The following is a 17,262-nucleotide window of genomic DNA, read 5'->3' as shown; positions in this document are numbered from 1 at the left end:
CTGAAATGTAACGGCTTATGTGTGGTTACACATGTTTGATTTGATTGTAGCATCCAGAAACTGAAATCGAAACAAAAATTGTTTGTTTCTTATTCTTGATAAGTGGTGCAAAAACGTTTGCGCAAAATCTTTGGCTCGCACACGTTTGCAAACCCAAAATATTGTACATACTTCCCGCTATCTTATAGGTAGGTTTTTCTAGCAGGTCAGTATATTGGATACAACTTATCAGCCAACTACAGATGCGTGCTCAGCGAACACCAAAAAATTGAAAACAATACTTACATATCGACTTACACAAGTGCAAACATGTGTACATTAATTTAAATTTCGTTTCCATTTACTATTCAATAATTTGCAAAACTTTTTATAAGAATGCTGGCTCATGAGCTCATCATGAAAGACATATGTACATACATATGTGTGGCTTGACACTTTCGGAAGGTCTCGACACTGGCACAATACTAGAATTCCTAGTAATTGTAGTTTTTATTAAAAAGTTTATTTTGTTGCTTGCGCAAGCTTGCAAAATATTTCCTGTGCTCGGCAAATAAAACAAGTGATTTGCGGTAGGTGGGGGAGACGCATTTACTTCGCCGACTCTCTCAATCTGACAATGAATGAGAACAACAGAAACCGATAACGGATCAATTTTGATAAGAAGAACAGCACAAAACAAAAAGGCGTGTTTTGTCTGCGCCTGAATGTGTGTGTGTGTGTGTATGTGCGTGCGTGCGTGCGTGTGTGGGTCAAGCAGTTGCCAGCTGTTTACGCCTGTTGGACGCACAAGTACATTGAGAGTGTGTTGAGAGTTCGTCAAAGAGCGGCCAAAGAGAATCTGGAGCACAAAGTTGCCGAGCAGGGGGCGGCTGCTGTGTCAATTTCGTCAAATGTTAACGGAACGAATGCAGCTGATAAGCGAACGACCCGCTGGCTACTCGCTGCAGTGCGTTACAAATGCGCCCACAAACACAAACACACACACACACACACTCTTGCTGATAAATACAAAAACACATGCACACATGTGTTGTACATTCTCGTAGATTTCCATGGAGCGCTCTTTGCTCGCTCAATTGTGCTGAGCCTTAGCCTGAGCCTCACTGCCTGCTTCCTCCGTCATATGTTTTTTGTTTGGCAGCGCATGCGCTCTGCCAGGACCGCAGTGCCACCGAGCACCCGCACACACACGCACACACCAGAACTAAATAGATGGCGATGGCGCCTATGGTATACAATAATTTTCGACAAGAGCATGAAATCAATGCACCGTGGCACTAAAGTAGCAATTGTCTGTCATTCTTAGGACGATTTACAAACAAATGACTTCAATTTGTAAAAATATTTGAGTTGCTCAGCAACTGTTTGAAAGCTGGCAATATAAACTACTATTCAAATGGTTCAAGCGTCTCTGGTATTTTTGAAATATATATAAATATATATTATTTATTTTCTCAAGATAAATATATATTTATTTCATTTAAAACATTAAATTGAGAGCATAATACATAAAATGAATACTTAAAACTAGTCCTTAGACTCAACAATATTTCAAGCTGTAATGGATTATTAGGATTATTATGGATATTGTGGAAGAGAGAGAGAGAGAGAGAGTGCTAGATTAGGAAATAAAAAAAGTATATAGCATAATTTCCAGTAATAATAATAATAAAAACAGAATCAGAGTTAAACCGCTGATGAAGATGTTTATAATTAATCAACATACATACATACATATGGGGGAGTAGGAAAACATTGGTTCTTATTTTTGTTCTTTGTGGTTGGTGAGTTGTTCTTTTTATGGCAGTTGTGTCACACACATAACTGACTAATTAAAAGTAAATAAAGGGTTACGGATATGACGAGGCGGGCGAAACTTAAATTTTACTTTCGATTCTTTGTTACTCAAGCTGTAACAAAGTGTGTTTTTTTTTGGGAGGAGTTGTACCTATTTTATGACAGCTGTGTCACATAACAACTGACTAATAAAATGCCACTTCAATTTCGCTTTCGATTCTTTTGTTCAGTTTGCGGTTAATTTCTGGGGCAATGAGTTGTTTTGTGCCACTGTGCGGCAACTATTATTACAGCCTTATAAATGGAGAGAGAGATGGATGGTGGGGAGCGGCAGGACTTGCGCGGAAGCTGCTTTATGGATGTTGCGTTGCGACCCTCCGCCCGAATCATACTCGGCGCTGCCCTCGCAGTCGCAGTCATATGGTCGGCAATCGTCCAGCCTGGGACCTTACTGCAAACCTTGCGAGCAATCGCCATAGTTTTCGCGATTTGTCTGCGGCTTTGCACGGACGTCGTCGTCGTCGTCGTCTGTCTGTCTCCGTGGTCGTCACTATTGCCGCGACGCCGCCGACACTGTTGTTGCTGTTTAGTCGTGTTGTCTTCTTTCTTGTTTTGTTATTTTTGTTTGGTATTTTTTTTGTTTTTTTTTTTGGGTGTTAGTGTAGGTGTGTGTGTCGCGTGTAGTTCATAAAAAAATTTAGCACATTTACCGTTATAATAACGTGCTTCCTTACCGTTGTGCTGTTCGCAGCCAACGCCGACGCCGACGTTGACGTCGCGTGCAGAAAAAGTAAGCGCAGAATATAACGTATTTTCCTTTTTGTTGCTGCCGTTGTTGTGCTGCTTGCGTTTTATTTTACCTTTTTTTTTTCTTAGGGCTGGTGTAACAACCATCGATTTGCGTGTCGCGTTATTAAACAAAAGCAAAAACAACAACAACAACAATCACTGCAGCAGCAGCAACAACAACAATAAAATCTGATTCAACAAATCAAAGAAAATTGCGAAAATTGCAAATAAAAAGAAATGAAAACAATGGGCAAGCAAACGCCCAATTTTTCATTAACATTGTTGTTGCTGTTGTGTTGCGTTTATTTTAATTCTTTATTGTGTGCAAATCTGCGTGTGTGTGTGTGAAGGAATGTACGGAATAGCCAATGAGTCGATTAATACATAGGCGCATGCATGGAATGATTGTAAGGCTGTGTGTAAAAACTATGTTTTTGAGAGTAAAGGACCGTTACACCGCAAAGAAATACGCCCATTCCTTATAAAGTATACATACATATGTATATACATACTTACATGCGTATACGTTTATACATCTATAGATATGGGTGCATGTGCGTGTGTGTGTGTGCAGACAAAACTGATAACAAAGCCAGCGCCGTTGCAATAACAACAACAATGACAAAGAGAAAGAATAACACCACGCATTGCAATCTCAGCTCTCAATTGCCAGTTAACAGTTCAGTTCCAGCTCAGCAGTGCCATTCGGCGCGGTCCTCCATTTACACACACACACACACACACACACACACACACAGATGCACATGTATACATATGTATGTATGTATATTTATGCAAATAAACAGACAAGAAGCCGACAAGAACCCTCCAACCAAATCTACATACAAACATTTTTAATTTATGTTATTCTATTTTATTTCATTTGTGTCAACAAACAAGAATGTCGGCTGCATATGGGAAACCATTATGAAGCAAAAAGGAAGGAAGTCTTTAGAAATGTTCAGATATGTTCCCAATTTCGCAAGCAACTAAATTTGTGGAAATCTGCTCGCCTTTTCCGATTTCTACAAAACAAGAGAATTGATCAAATTTAATGCTGGTTTTTATATGCGAGTAAATGTTCTCTCATAAAAGGGACGCGGAAATATATAATTTCAATAATAAAATATAATAAAAAAAAGTAGAGTATAACGTTACAATCGTGCCTGCCCAACTCTTAAATACCCCCCACCCACACGTTTCTCCCCAGTCTACAGTCTTCCGGGTAAAATGTTGTACCATTTATTTGTTTGACAGAACAGATCCAGTTTACCGATGTTGATAAAACTTTGGATTGTGGATAGGCACTAGTAATAGAATTATAAATGACAAATTTGCTATCAAGATATAAACCAATAAGACACCAATAAGGCATTATGAGTAAAAAAAACGTATGAATACGAAACATTAGTTAGTAGTTGTGAATGGTATTATACTTAGTAGTAGTAGCTTAAATTTATTTTATTTTTTTTATTTTAACAAATTAAATCTAGTATCTAATACTAAATTTAATATTATATTAACGAATACTAGCTACTCGGGCCTTCGACTCAGCTTAAATTAGTAAAGGAAATATTAAAGATTTTTTTTAAGGAAGCTTCAAAATGTTCTTAAATTAAATAGATCTCTAGGTAAGATTGGGAGTGCGGAGTCTTTTGAATGCTGTTGAAACGCCACATTTCTTGTTAAAGGGTACGCAGGAATCTCTAGGATTCCTGTGGATTCTTCTGGTAAGCTGACAAATCTCTAGATTAATGGTTAATGGGAACGAACGTATCTCTAGGCTAGATTGTGCAGAGTCTTCTAAGGAGCTGATGAGTCCCTAGATTTCTTGTCAATGGGTACGAATGGATCTGCTGGAGAGCTGATCAATCCCTTTCTTGCGAATGTGTACGAATGTATTTCTAGGTTAGATAGTGCGGAGTCTACTGTCTTAGATAACTTCTTTGTGTTGTTCAAAATATCTGTCTCCCATATGAAAAGCGAAACTCTGTAGCTTTTATAGAAAAGCTATTCAACAACTTTTATAATGGACATTTTCTTAAAATGTCTGCCCAAATTCGCAAACCTTTTGAATCACGTATGTACATACATATAATTCCAACATATAGTTGCCTTCATTGTTGTTCAGATATAGCATAGACACTACATTTTTTTGGCAGACAATAGACATTGAGTATTGGGAAAACTTGTATGAGTCATAAATCTATACTTTACCAGGTTGGGCATTATACGTATATATATGTCGCCTGTTTGTTCGCCCAGCACGCAATGTCGCGGTAAAAGTTCCTCTTAGTGTTGTTTTTGTTGTATAATACACGTGTGTGTGCGAGAGTGTTTGTGTGTATTTGTGCAATGAGCCACAGCGGGGCATTGAGTCATAACAGCTGTTTGGATTGTGGGTGTTGCGTGTACGAGTATGTTTGATGACTAAAGCCGAAAACTATGGCCTTTCTTCACACTCATGCTCGCGTCCTTGATGACCGCATGTGTAGGCATTTAGCAGGACCTTCCCACAGCACGCACACTCACACATCGTCCTTTCTGGCAGGCCCGATAAAAGGTCAACGAGCAGAGCCTTTCGTGGCACTGACCTTGCCTTGTTGAGAATAGCGATATGACCGCCAAACGCGACTTCTCATAAACATATGTATGTCCCTTTTCGGAATAGTGTATAGATTTTAATCCCCAACATATTAAGATATGACTAGAGATTGTAGAGTCCCAAATTAATTATATTAATTATTTTCTAAATTACGTTAGTCTGTTTGTCTGTATGAACGCAAATATCTGGTTTAACAGCTGGAAAGCTGATTTTTTTGGAGAGAAATTAGATTTTTGGCAATTCTTTACATATGGGGATATAACCCAGAAGATTGTTATGCGATTCGACCGACTGGATTTGGCTCGATCTTTATAAACATTATTACCATTACCATGTCCATATACTATAGTTTGTACTAGAGTTCGTCCGTTGATCTATTTGTCTGCATAAACGCAAATATCTCGGAAAGTGCTTATAGGAGCTATACTCGCAAAGTTACTGATTTATAACGTATGCAATTTTTATTATTTATTTATTTATTTTTGACAAATATCTGTCAATATCATAAGCAAGAAACATAAAATAACATAAAAACATATGGGATATGCATTCAGATATTAAATATAAACGATAGAAACAAAAAAAATTAAAATTAATATTAAATAGAATTACAATAATTTTTTTAAAAAAAAGTTAATATATTAAAGAGCAGCAAAAATATTATTCAGGCCTTAAGAAATTAAGTATGCATGATTTAATCGAACTGACAGAGCTCTCATGGCCAAAGCGATGGCTCAATTGATTATAGTTGCCACATACAATTATATTAGTTCAAAACCTAAATTTACCCATTCACGTATTATAACTAAAAAGTTATGCTTAAGAAACAAGCACTCACGATGAATTCAATTAAGCCTTACTTTATTGAAAGCGGGGTATAAGAAGGCTCTGCTCTGCCTGCAAAGATCGAAAGAGAGAGCGGGGGAGAGAGGGAGGGCTCTTAACAGAAAGATAACATAATTGCTTAACATAAATTAATTGTTCTGCTCCGAATGGAACACTTTAACAGTAAAAGTGTGAGATGGCAGGTAGGTTGGAGGGCACCCACTACGGTTGCAGGATAAATTTACGATCCGACAATAACTTCCTGTTCTTGTTGTTCTTGTTATGGTTGTGGTATGTGTGCGTGTGTGTATGTTTATTTTGCCATTTCCGCTTGTCAAACATTTGTTAGCTTTTTAGCTTATTACCAATTTTTAACATGTGCTCTCTCTCTCTCCATATGTGTGTATGTGTGTGTGTGTGTGTGATTGCGAATTAAGCCTACATGAGAGCTCTATTGGTGTTGTTGTTTTTAGTGTTGTCGGTCCCACGGCGCATTCATCATCAAAGTTTTCGCGCACTTCGTCGCATACGTATTTATTTACGTAGGCCATTTGAGCCAAGTTAACGCCTTTATTTATTGACTTATTTGTTTAGAGCGCCCGTTTCTATGTCTCTATGTATATATCTGTGTGTGTGTGTGTGTGTGTGTGTGTGTGTGTGTGTGTGTGTGTGTGTGTGTGTAACGCTCACTCGTGTTCAATGACAAAAAGCAAATAAAACTCCATTTACCGTTTTCTAATTGCGTTTTTTTCTCACATACATATCAGCCTGTGTGTGTGTGTGTGTGTGTGTGTGTGGTGCCTGCTGATGTCACACTTTTGACTTCAAGTACCAACGTTTTTTTCACTTCACTCATTTCTGTTTCTTTGTTATTTCATTCCAACAGATTTGGCTGAGCGGGGCGAGCAAAAGCCTAACGGCAACATCAAAAGATCGGTAAGTGCGGATTCTAGTTATATATTTGTCCTTGAGCTCTTAAATCGTTGGTGTGAGCTGCCACTTGGGGATCCCCCTGATATCATCCACTCCATGCATTTTGTACTTCGTAAGACGCAAACATAAGTGTGGCTCGTAGCTTCAATAATTAAAAAAGAAGAAGTAAGAAATGAATACTTCAATATTTGATCAGAACAAACATCATAATTTTTTGTTTATATGTAGGTATGTACATATCTGTAGCATTGAGATTTTAAAATATATAATCAATATTTGATAGCATTTTTTTTGTTTGACATTTTTCATTTACGCTTGCATTTTTCATTTTCGTTTTCTTGCAAAGATGGTTAGATAAGATGTAGCCCTCAAATGTGGTCAAAATTACAAAAACCCGCCGAAGTTGCGTAAAAACTTTTTGCCTATCTGACCGTACAAGAACTCTTAAGAATAATATACAGTACCTATATTCAAATATTAGTTGCTATATTGAAATATTTGAGCTATAGAAATTATATGTTATTCTTAAGGACTCTTAGTCTGACCTACAGGCATGCGTAAAAATGTCAAAAATGTATTTGGACTATCCCTAAACACAAGAACCGACAGAACATCAGCAATTTCAAATGTAATTTAAATTTCATTTGGAAACAATAAGTTCAGGCCCGATTCAGCTGTAGTACAAGTATATACATACATATCTAACCCATATAGAGAAATGCAAATGACTTTTTTTTGACAAAGAACCTCCATTCTATGATGGCATTCTGTAGAGTGTCCTTTCAAGTCGTAGCCATAATTTCCTCATTGGAGAATAAATAGAACATGATTGACTAACAAGCTTATCGAAGTTAGAAAAATAAACCACTTAGTCTGGCGTCACTTTCGCGTAAGTTTTATCTGTAAACGGCAAAAAAAAACAGGCAAAGATAGCCTTAACTGTGTTTATATTTGTAGATCTAACAATCGCTTGTTCCCACACTAATCGCTCATTCCACGAAAATCGTCAGATATGTTGGCATGATTCACAAAACACGAGTACATATACATAATTCCCATGTGGCGCTCGACAGTGCGTTGGCAAAGACCGAAATAAATTCAAATACGAAATGTGTCGTCATTTCAAGACGGTACGATGACGACGCCCCCCACAAGCAAATATTTTTAAAAAATATATATATATATCTATATACACGTAGATATATACTACATAAGTGTGGTGTAGGTCAAGAAATACTGTAAATAAATATCGGTGCAGCATTTCTTAACACATTCAGTCACTCATTCCATCAGTCGATTATTTATTTATTACTTATTGCCAAAACGACACAACAACAACAACAGCAAGAAAAGAAGAAGCCAATAAATAATTTTTATTGCATTTTCACATTTCAGTTTCAGTTTCAACTTTGATTTCGAATTTCATTTCCACAGTTTCGTGTGCAAGCATTTCTGTACTTCAAAGTCCCCCCCACACTGTCCCTCCACACCATTCCATTGCCTTATCAAGTCTATGTCTATTTCTATATCTAAATTAGAGCTGTGCGTGACTTTCGTGCGTGACTTACGACCGCCAACTCTTCACAATAAAACTCTGTTGCACTGATCGCTTTTATGGAGGCTATACGATATATAGATTTTGATGATCAGAATATTATGGCTATAGGCTATAGGCTATAGTGCCATAGACATACTGAATACACAGAAAAAAATTTTTAGTACTATGCAATATATATATATATATATATATTTTTTTTTTTTTTGCACTTATCGACTCTATAAAAACTTTAACGCATAGTGAAAGGTTAGTTATTGTACGGCATTAGTACATGAGCTTGACATGTACTTGTATAAAAAATTTGCTTCAGATACACATCTACATAAACAACTTAGTTACATATGCCACCAAGAGTGATTTATGCACCCATAGTGCTGAACCCATGACAGCTATATAAAATGGTGACAAACTTGCTTTGCGTATTGAAATGGCAAGTCTACATACCAAGTTTGGTGGTCCTAGCTCTTGTAGTTTTAAAGTTCTAGAGGTTCGTACAGTCGAACAGTCGGCAGTTCGGACGAAGAGACGTGCTTGTCTATCGATTCGTGTTGTCGTGCTGATCATATAGTATGTATGTATCTGGGGCTTTGGGAACTGCCTCGCCTCAGTCCCAAAGAAAGTCTGAGAACCTCGTGAGCGTGACAGCAACTGAACAACTTTTTGTCACGCGTACAGCTCTAACTTTCAACACAGTACGAGTATTGCAAGAATTGTCATTCAAGCGACCAACTTAAAGACAATTTGGGCGAACATATACAAGTACACGTACAACGAAGATATAACGACATATACTCGTATCTATGTACGTGTGTGTGTGTGTGTGTGTGTGTACCGGATGGCTGCTTGCCCAACTACTGTGCGGGAAGTGATTTGTTTTCATTCAATATTTATTAATTGTTATCAATTGAATAATTGCGTCGAATGTTTTCCCTTTTCTTGCGCGTTTGCGTTTGGAGACTCTCCAATGGGGGCTCAAATGTCCAATGATTGTCGGATGACGGATGACCACCAATAATCTAAAGAGATCGTTGTCTAGATTGTAAATGTCAAGCTGCGATTAAAGCATTATGAGCAAACGTTCAGACTGACAGATATGGTGACTGAAGGAACACGACATTTCTGGAGCTAATTGTAATTGCTGCGAAAAAAAAAGCTCTATAATTATAATTATCAGAGGCTGTGTTTTCACAATCTCTGTGCCAAAAAGCAGATACGAAAAACATGCTTATACTTGTCATTAAAAAAACATTGGCAATCAGACAGTCTCTCAAAAAAGTATTGTCATTAAATATTTGTCACAAATTTAAAACAAATTTGAATTTGAACCAATTCCTGCCACAGAATTGAGGATAAATTGAGGATATAAGCTTATGAAGAACCAAATCGGTACAATAATCGTATATAGATTGTTTCAAGGTTTCTTGATATCTTCTTAGCAAGTCGCAGAATTTAAAATGAATATACAATATATATATTAATACAATATAGTATATAGTAAGTCGGTTGATCCGTCATTGTGAATTTATTTTACAAAGTTGGATTTCTTTTTTGGCAAAACATAACCATAACAGCATTAAACCAAGTGTTTCAAGTGATTCCCACTTCTCATTTGAGCCTCAAATAAAGTTAGAAACGGCGCATACGCTTCTAAATTTATTTGAAGCTCAATGGAGATTGTGGTGCTTAATTGGAAAGAATTGTGAGTTTCTCGCTCATTAATAAATTATAGTTGCCCGCATAACTTTTGCCATTTTTTGTCGCAACTGTACAGCTCTGTCGATATCTACTTGGGCGATGTCGCTGATGGCGCTGCGGAGCCATAACCCCACCCTCCAATCTCTCATTGCTCTCTGCATTACAATATTAAATTATCGTCAATGATGGCAACAACTCCGGGTGTCGTCGTCGTCATCGTCGTGGTTGTTATTGTTGTCTGATTTCACTGTCGCGGCTGTCGCAGCTTCTGCTTTGTTTGCGCTTAAAATTAATTACGCAGACGCATCTCAGTTGTTGGTGCCGCCACAGCCAACAGCCAACAGGCAACCGCCCGCCAGTTGTTGCCACCGCCAGCCGACAGCCAGCCGACAGCCAGCAGCCAGCAGCTAGCAGCCGCCACCAATTTCCAACGATCAGCCGCCAAGCGGAGGATAAACCGCGCACAGCTTGTGAATTTAGTTGTTGGCGCACGCAATTCGCCGACTCCGCCCTCAGGGCACAATGTGGTCATGGACCCGCATTGTTGTTGTTGCCATTTCATTTGTTTATTAATTACTGGCCCGATCACACGACTCACAGCTTCAGCAGATCAGAGCTCACAACTCACAGCTCGCAGCTCAAATGGTTGCCAGCGAGCCATCGAGACATCAGTCTCATTATCGATGCTCGTGTGGGTTGTGGGCGAGAAACCCTTGAAGTTGCCAACAAGCCGCATACATCTATATCTACGTGCATATACACATCCATATAAATAAAGATGACAAAGAAATGTCAACTTTCAACTGCAAGAGCAGTTGCCGTAGCCTTTGCAGGTGAGGGATTTTCTTTTGAAAAGTCAAGTTTTTGCTAAACATAACAATAGTGGAACGATAGTGGAAGAATTTATAGCAAGACACTACAATGTGGCCGAGAAACTTGTCTGCACTTTTGTAATACTTCAAACTGAGTTGACTGATGGCTAAGCAAACTACTAATAATGGAAGCACTAGTTCAAAGCAGAGAATTCAAAAAGAACATTAAACCTATTGAACAAGTTTGGTTATTCTAGCTCTTGTACTTTCTGAGATCCGTGCGTTCATACAGACGGACGACGGACGGACGGACAGACAGACGAACATGGCTATATCGACACGGCTTGTCAACCTGATCAAGAGTATATATACTTTGTACATACACTTCCACAAAACTAGTATACCCTTTTACCCTTTGGCTACTGGGTATAAAAATATTGTATTACTCTTCCTCATTCAACTAAAATGATAAGTGTAAGCAGCGAATCACCTTAGAGCAGCAATAGCCTTTGCAGGATCTGAGAGTCAACCAATGAGAGACTGCTTTCGAAATCCCAACTTAAAAGAGTTCACACTGTCCTTACTGAGTTGCTTAATTAATCTGAAGTTGATCAAAAAATAACCGTCAACCGATTACCCGAGATTTGGTCTTGCACTGAATTAGAAACATGGATTGTGGAAAACTTAACTATTTAGCCATTTATTATAAAGTTCAAAGCCTCATTCGTGCCTATTATGTGCAAAGATTTCGCTTGAATCTCTCAGTATTGCTTTAAACCCAAAAATGGAGTCATGTTCTTATGTACAGATATAGATATATTATATTCCTTTGCGCACAATTCAATCAGATTCGTAAACGGAGTTTGAAATGATGGGGATATTTATATTTTTATATTTTCGCCTCTAGTTACAATTTAAGATTCTTACTACAGTAGAGAAAACTAAAATTCGATAAAAATTTCAAAATATGAAGTACGAGGTGATCTAATTTCCAACCCAATAGGTCTAGAATTTTTCATTTTATATTTCCGGGAGTGTACTCAATGCTGAAGTATGGCTAGAATAACGGTCACACCGGCAAATTATTTGCATGTAAATGCACAAATTTTAAAAGGAAGTTAAAAAAGTACATAGAAGTCAAGAAAGAAGCAGAATCCTTCTTTGTGTTCAACAAATTAATTTGAAATTAATTTGAAGTCAAACACAATTATTTGCTTTTCCGTCCACAGTCTTTATCGTATAATTGAGAATAGAATAAGAAGAGAATGTGATTTTTCCCAGTTTTAGCTTCCACATTATTTACACAATGGAATAATTGGGAGTTGCCACGCCCTCTGATTTAATTATAATTGCTTACCTACACAAATACTAAGTAGTCTTGTGTGATAAAAGGATGAGCATAAAGTTTTATCAAAATAATTCGTCATGGGGAAGCGCGTGCCTCCAATTGTATCTGTGTGTGTATCTGTATCTGTATCTGTGAAATCTTTATGGTATGCCGTTAATTCGACACTCTGGCTGTTTAACTCGCAAGCCTCATTTAATTCGGTCGAGCAGGGGGAAGGGGGTGGCGATTAAATGTTTATGACGATAGCGATTGTCGCTTATTAAAAAAATGAAAGAAATAAAAAATCAGCCACAATGCGGGCGGCTGCCGCATCTAATAAGAAAAAAAAAACTAACTACACAGCACATTTAGATGACTACACACACACACACACACACACACACACACATTTACACAGTTACACATACACACATATGCGCTTATTAGTCGTCGCTTGTCGGAGCTTACTGGGTCAGGGGTACAAAAGTACAAAAACTGAAATATTTTATTACATTTAATGTCGTTTAATAATCATAAACGGATTTTCTTCTCTCGCCGCTGCCACTAGTTGCTTTTGTTGCCTTTGTTGCTGCTCTTGTTGTTGTTGTTGTTGTTGTTTCAGGGGATTGTCCCAATTGTAAAACGACGAGCAGGAAGCTGTGCAGCAAAGCGAGCGAAAGTGTTGTAACTTCATTAAAAAACAAAACAAAAATTAAATACAATATTATTGCAAAAAAAAAAACACAAAAAACAAAACACGAATTCCATTCGACTCTGTGTGTGTGTGTTTGTTTTTTAGATGCCTGCGTGCATACGAAATAGACGCAATTTTCATTCGTCTGTGATGGATATTGGATGGCATAGATGGCATATGATGGATGGATGAATGAATGTGATGAATACGAATACGAAATCACTGCGCATGCGCAGCCGCCAAATTGTGCAAAAATTATGAATTATGGTGGACACGCGAACCAAACCGAACCGAACCCAACCGTACAGCCTCATGAATATACCATATGTACATATATCTATATATTAGGCAGCTTACATCACTACATGAGGGGCACTGTGGCTCAGTCGTCTGCAACCATTTGCCAAAAGTTACAACTACTTTCCATGATGAAGATTTTCAAAATAACTACAAGCTAGCTGGAATTGTTTGTACGGTTTAAAAGAACAGTTCCAGATATGCCTACTCTATCGAATTAAAAACTCTAGACCTTTGCTGCAACTAGCAATGAGAGAGCTAGAAAAATACCGTCCATTCCATAGTCAGTCGAAGGAAATGTCTAAAATGTCAAAGCACATTATACTAGACGAGCATGTTCCATAACCCCTCTTAAGAGCAGGCACTTTGCTGACCTCGTGTAATTGTCCCATTAAGACATCAATCAAGAGACAGATATCAAATACAGCTTTATCATTTCCCTTTTTATTAATTCAAGACTGCAAACAAGCAAAAATGCAAATCAATTCGGATCTCTCTGTTATACATTATTTCCGGTGGAAGAAGCATATTAAAACTAAACAGTCTAAACGAATAAAAAAAAGTAAGGGGCAGAAAGTAGCATCGCAGACACTATAGAGTACCTATAATCTAATCGCAAAACGAGACGAATCAATATAAACATGTTCGTCTGGCACTTCGTCCCTCTGTTCGACTGTATGAACCTTTAGCACTTTTGAACCATAAGAGCTAGGAACACGAAACTTGGTACGTAGACTTGGCTCACGGGTATACGCATACGCAACGCAGTTTTATTACACACCATGTATAGCTTCATTATATTATAGAGCTTCATAATCGGTGTAAGACCCACTCTTAGTGTGATAGCACTTTTGTCCCTAAAGATATCTGAAGAAAATTTGGTATTTATGAGTTTTGTATAGAATCTCAGGTTGTTCTAGAGTTTTTATCAAATTCGGGGCACTTTATTATATAGCTGCCGTAGTAACGATCGGTGCAGAAAGCAAGCCTAGTACCAACAACTTTTTTGCTTATACAAATTTCATACTACTTGTAAAATCTTGTTGTCTTGGAGTCTTTTATAATGCCTCACCACAGTCTGTTATATTTGAAAATGGCTGACTATATCATATAGTATGCAGATCGGTGCAGAAATGGTTCTGTTTATTTTGATTTGAATTAGAAATCTGGCTGATCATTACCCGATGCTGGTCGATCGTACAAATTTGCGGCATTGGCGCAAAAAAAAAGAAACAACACAACAACAAAAATACTGCCAAAGGCCCGCAATTAAGAATTTGTCTTTGGCCTTTTCGTATTACTGTAACACTTCTCTCCTCTCATCTCCTCTTCTCAGCCCACCTCTCTGCTGTGCTCTGCTCTGCGGTAGACAGGTTGGTAGGTGGGCGGGCAGCAGCAGGTGCTGGCAAGGTGTGGGTCACCAGGGGGTTAGGGTGTGTAGGAGGAGGGACTTGGAGTTGCCTCGAGCTCAAGTGTTGCTCATTAAGTTGTTGAAGTCATCGAAGAGGAGATACGAACTGCTTGTGAAAAAATCTCGCAACCGACAGACAGACAGACAAACATACATATGTTGGAACACGGATGGCCCACAAAAAGAAAGACAACAAAATCAAAGACAACAACAACAATATACATAGGTAAGCACAAACAGACAGACAGACAGACAGATGGAGAGACAGACAGTCAGTCAGTCAGACGGACGGACAGACGGACAGACAGAGACTGGCGAAACAAAACGTTGAAATCGTAAACGTTAACTAAGAATCATTATGTCAATGTCATTTGGTTGTTGTTATTGCGATGCGGGTCGTGTTTTTGTTGTTGCTTTTGTTTGTTTGTACGGCCGGGTGGATAACTATTTATCTAATTTGTTGTCTGTTGCTTGAATTACCTCATATTTTTTAATAGCGGGCTGCTGCCACCGCCACCGCCGCCGACAGCGACACTGCAATCCACTCCACTCCACACTCCCTTTAACACTCGGATTTCTTATTGTTGTTGTACTTGTATTTAGTTTGTGTTGCCTTCACTTAACTTCAAAGCCAACTTCCATTCTATTCTTTAACAAGTATATAGCTAGCTACGTACATACTTGTATATAGAGTTACGCCTGGCATTGTGCTAAGTTCGCCATTTGGCCCGCCTTGCTGCTCATTTTTCAACATAATTGTTTGTTTGTTGTTTGCCAATTTTCCGGCATCTTGAGAATGTCAAGTGCAAACTTAATAATATAATAATAATGATACTCACAATTGCCCAGCCAGCCACTCAGACAGACAGACCGACAGACCGACAGACAGTCAGGCAGTCAGTCAAAGGTGCAACCATCATGGTGTTAATCATCATATTAATAATATACTTGAACTTTTAAAGAGACAGACTACTTGACAAGGTTGTTGCCGGCCTCCCCAATACTAGCAGGACCCAAAAGCAATCTCTGTCGAGCCGGTTGAGATCAGTATGGGTGTGTTTTATTATTATTATTATAACATCAACAAATATGGGCTGTCGATACAGATTGCAATAAATTAAACTGATTAAAAATAAGTTATTATTTACACTTAAAGAACAAGAAAGCCGCAAAAATAAGTCTACAATAATGTCTTTTAAGGAATTTTATTGGCCATTTCGCCAGCAATGTCCCGATTCACAGATGCTCACAATTTTGCCAGAGACGTTATAGATCTAACGAATTAAAAAGAATAGTAAGAAAAGCAAGATAACTTAATTCTAATAAAGATCTTACTTAAGAAGAGAAAGGAAAATCTGCCACCATTTGCGGGGGAAAATTTGAAAATAGTTTTCATAGAATAGGAAGAGAGAGAGAGAGAGAGAGGGGGAGAGAATAAAACATATTTCCTTGTTGGTCTGCAAGGAACTGAAAAGTGACTATAACTAAGCGATAGGAATACATTTTTCTGACTAAGGTTATTAAGTTGTTACCAGTATGGGAAAATAGAATATAGCTTCATTCATAGTAATTGAATAATAGTTATACGAAAGATATTAAATGGGCAGAAGGAAGGAATGGGGCAGCACCTATGTTATAGTAGGTACATGTAAGAACCTGCGGGACTTCTGAACCATTACTGCCTTGGACACCAAACTTGGTGTATTGCCTTGTTTTATTTATACACAAAACGGGTTCATCACAAAATCGATATAGCTTCACAAAGTTGATTAAGATTGCAGCTTTAACATTCTAGTCATAAACTATTGTGGGTAGTCATCTGTTCAAAATATTAGGAAAAAAACAGATTTAGCGAATTTTCCACGCTTGGTAGATATATTCGTGCTACGAGTTGTTAGTCGAGGCAGGACCATTGCTGCCTTCTGCGATCCACCAAAGCAGCTTCGGCTTTCGTCTGGGAAAACTTAACTCCTTTCGAAGTTGAATTTGCTGACCAGCAGTGCCTTCCTTTCCAGCCCGCTTCATGCTAATCAGTCCATCCTTCGAACTCTGCTTCTCAGTAGCTTAGCTGATTCAAGGAGCGATCTTTAATGAAGTTTGTAAGCGATATATGTCAGACACATTTAGGTGACAGATTTATCTGAAATTAGACAGACGCATTGAAATTAGTATTTTGGAAAAGTTCGTCAAAATTCAATTCGAAAAGTTCGGCAAATTGTAAATTGTTGTGTGAAAAGATCAGCAAACATTTTAAAATCTTTCATGTGAGTTTTTACGAAACTACTCGAAGTATTCTTGAGTGTACAAGAGTTTTTTTATTTTGTCATTGCTTACATGAGTGATGGAGAGGGAGGGAGTGCGTATGAATCTGAGGTGTTATGTAAAAGTTTTGCAACTGGCTTCAAGTCATCGAAATGAATTCGTAGTGTGCGCCGATGACGCGCCCTCCCACTTTAATGATCGGTTTAATGCGCTCCCCGTTATTGACAGTTTCGGATTGGGTCCGGTCCGGTCCGGCC

The 17,262-nt window shown here is 38.1% G+C and overlaps 1 protein-coding gene across 3 annotated transcripts in view; it reads left to right on the top strand.

The window, feature by feature from the left end:
* Window positions 1-17,262, top strand: part of LOC115633210 (GAS2-like protein pickled eggs) — a 102,660-nt gene that overhangs the window by 364 nt on the left and 85,034 nt on the right. For 2 of the 3 annotated variants that reach the window (XR_003996327.1, XM_030530596.1), the window contains exon 2: window positions 6,903-6,952. The gene's annotated coding sequence lies outside the window, so the exon portion shown is untranslated. Of the gene's footprint in view, window positions 1-2,431; window positions 2,588-6,902; window positions 6,953-17,262 lie in introns of those variants that run through there. The other variant, XM_030530597.1, reaches the window with a different exon arrangement.

Source organism: Scaptodrosophila lebanonensis, unplaced genomic scaffold, assembly GCF_003285725.1.
Source record: "Scaptodrosophila lebanonensis strain 11010-0011.00,11010-0021.00 unplaced genomic scaffold, SlebRS2 tig00001418-arrow-arrow-pilon, whole genome shotgun sequence".
Classification (NCBI taxonomy): Eukaryota; Metazoa; Arthropoda; class Insecta; order Diptera; family Drosophilidae; genus Scaptodrosophila; species Scaptodrosophila lebanonensis.
The sequence above is the reverse complement of the archived record's forward strand: the minus strand, read 5'-3'. Positions and strand labels throughout refer to the sequence as shown.